Source organism: Cynocephalus volans, chromosome X (assembly GCF_027409185.1).
Source record: "Cynocephalus volans isolate mCynVol1 chromosome X, mCynVol1.pri, whole genome shotgun sequence".
Classification (NCBI taxonomy): Eukaryota; Metazoa; Chordata; class Mammalia; order Dermoptera; family Cynocephalidae; genus Cynocephalus; species Cynocephalus volans.
This window is the reverse complement of record NC_084478.1, coordinates 168,867,028-168,869,954: the sequence shown is the minus strand read 5'-3', so window position 1 is coordinate 168,869,954 and position 2,927 is coordinate 168,867,028. Positions and strand designations below refer to the sequence as shown.

Here is a 2,927-nt window from a genome sequence, read left to right as displayed (position 1 = left end):
CACAACTCCTAGAGGATGCTGATGCTGCCGGTCCACAGACCCTGCTTTGAGAACCTCTGGTCTAACCACATGCATTTTCCTGGTAGCTGAGATGAGCTCCTCAGGAATCGAGTCAGTCCTTTCCTCTCGGTGCCTCCCTCTGTCTAGCGCTCCTCATCCTGTACTGGAATGGCCGGATTTTCTCCCCCCACAGATGGTGAACAGGAACTGGGGTGTTCGCCTTTGTTTCTTCTCTCTCCTTCCGCCTCCCTTTGACCGGCTAGTCCCCACTCATTCGTCAAGTCTCTGCAGAGGTGTCACCTCTTTCCTGATCAGAGCTGGTTAGGTCCCCTTCCTGGGTGCTCTTTGTCAGCCTTGACCCTGTCCCCATGTACTACGAGTCACGGTAGAATCATGTGTTCTTTTCTGTCCCTCGCACCAGATGGTGAACCCCTTGAGGGGAGGGACTGTGTCCGGGAGGTTGCTGGTAGTGAGCCTTGGTGTGAGGCCATGAGGTCTTGGCCTCCATAAACATGGGAATAGAGAAGAAGGGACGGAATGAAGAGGTACTGCAGAGGAAGCCTCTTCTCAGTGCCTGCTCCACAGTGTGTGTCTGGAAATGCGTAGTTCATTAAATGGACACATTAACAGATTTTGCTGACTGACGGGGTATGGAGAGTAAGGTGGAGGCAGGATCTAACATTTGGGGAGCCCCTAATATGCGCCAGATTCTGACAGAGACAGCAAAGTTGAAAATGACAAACTCTGGGGCAAAATCATGGGTCGCATGGTATTTAAGGTGACAGCAGATGCACGAATGGAGACGCACATCTGGAGAAGTGGAACAGGAGCTTCGTTGGTTATAAATCATATGACAGTAGTTAGGAGCAGAGCAAAGAGCACAGACACAGGGGTCAGACACATGCCTCTGGTCAGCTTAGTCGCGTCCAGCAAGCCCCCACGAAAATCTCAGACCTTATCATTCTGGTGGTGCAAGGAAGGTAAATGCAAACCTTGCCAGCCAGAGCCCAGGCCGGGCCTGCCAGCCCCGCTTGCCTGCCCACATGTAGGCAAAAGTCAGAAGGGAACAGAGACACCCAGCAGAGCAGTCCTTCGCTGGCCTGCAATGGGTCCGTCCCCTGCATATCCTGACATTCCAACCTTCCCTTTCTCCTTTCTTCTCTGCCTTGAGGAGTGACGAGCTGCTGGTTGAAGAGGTGGGAGGAAAGCATTGTGGATCTTTTGGTCTCAGCCCCAGTGTGGGAAGGGACTTAGGACCTTGAGTGTTGATTTCGAGTGAGTACAAGCCAATATTGTCCTGAGGACCTTTCCCTGTGCCGCTACACTGTCATTCTCCTGCCCCTGAATGAAGAGGCAGCCGGTTTCTTCTCGTGGTCAGGCCTCATTTAGTTTGGAGCAGGAGCTCATGGGAGGCTTGCTGGCCAGAAGGCTGGGTGGGTCCTTTGTTCTCTCTTCCTCCAATACTGTCTTCACACAATCCAGGGGTCCCGGTCCTTTTTCCTGGAGGACTGCTTTTTCATTTTCCCAGCAGAGGATGCAGACAAGGGGGTGGGTCACTGAAGCTGCTGGCACCTTAGGGGCTGAAAACTTCAGAGGTGAGCTTGTGTCAAGGGCTGCTGTGCTTTAAGCAACCTGATAGTATACTCGGTGAATTCCTTGCTGGCAAAGAGCTGATTCGTCTGCCTTCTCTCCCCGCCTGTAGTTGTGGATAGACGAAATGAATTACCAGGAAATTTGAAACCACACCAAAGTGACCGAATTCGTTCTCGTGGGACTCTACAAGGACCCCACATCCCAGAGTGTTCTTTTCTGGGCACTGATGTTTCTCTACATACTAACTTTGGCAGGAAACAGCATGATCGTTTTCCTGGTGGGAGTCAGTTCTCAGCTTCACACCCCAATGTATTTCTTCCTTGGTAACTCGTCTTTACTGGATCTCCTGTTCTCCACCAGTGCTTTACCCCTGATCATGGCGCACTCCCTGCAGAACTCTCCCACCATCTCCTACAGCTCCTGTTTTGCCCAGCTTGCCATCCGAGCCTTCTTGGCACTGGCTGAGTGTTTCCTCTGGCCATTATGGCTTACGACCGATTCGTGGCTATCTCAAATCCACTCAGGTACAACTTGGTCATGTCTTCTCGAGTATGCACTTTAATGGCTTTGGTTGTGTGGGTGACAGCCTTCCTGCTCACTGTCGTGCCCATTCTGCTCTTCCCCATCAGTTTCTGTGGGCATAATGCAGTCAATCACTTCTCCTGTGAAGTCCAAGCCATCTTCAAATTGCTCTGTTCTAACACCATTTCCCTAGAGGTTATGATGATGGTATGTGCTGTCATTTCAATGCCAGTACCTTTAACTTTCATCCTTATCTCTTACCTTTGTATCCTCAGGGCTGTCTTAAGAATCCATCCAACTGAGGCTAGGCTTAAGGCCTTTTCCACATGTGGTTCTCACCTGGTCGTGGTCACCATCTACTTTGGGACACTAATATATATTTATATGAGACCACAGGCCAAAACGTCCCAAGATGGGGACAAAATTGTCTCTATATTTTATGCAGCAGTGACACCAATGCTAAATCCCCTCATCTACACCCTGAGAAATAAGGATGTAAAAGCTGCTCTCAGGAGAGTAACTTGTGGGGCCAAGTCCTCATGCTTCAAGCACACGACAGCCCGCTGGGTGATAGGACAGCACAAATGATTTAGCTGCCCTGGCAACTTCACATCTGTGAGTGGGAGTCCAGAAATGGGAAAGGACTTTCAAAGCATCTGAGAAATGGAAGCAATCACACAAGGACCAGCATTTGATGACATTAAAATATAAAACTGCTATATGTCACGTGCATCTTAAATAAAAATAAGATGCAAGATATCACGAGAAGCAAATGTTGCAACACAAATAAAAAGAAAATAATCAATCATCTG

The 2,927-nt window shown here is 49.5% G+C and overlaps 1 pseudogene; it reads left to right on the top strand.

Annotated features, from left to right (window-relative positions):
* Positions 1–512: 512 nt before the first annotated feature.
* On the top strand, positions 513–2,703 carry LOC134368552 (olfactory receptor 13H1-like; annotated as a pseudogene).
* The last annotated feature ends 224 nt before the right edge of the window (positions 2,704–2,927 follow it).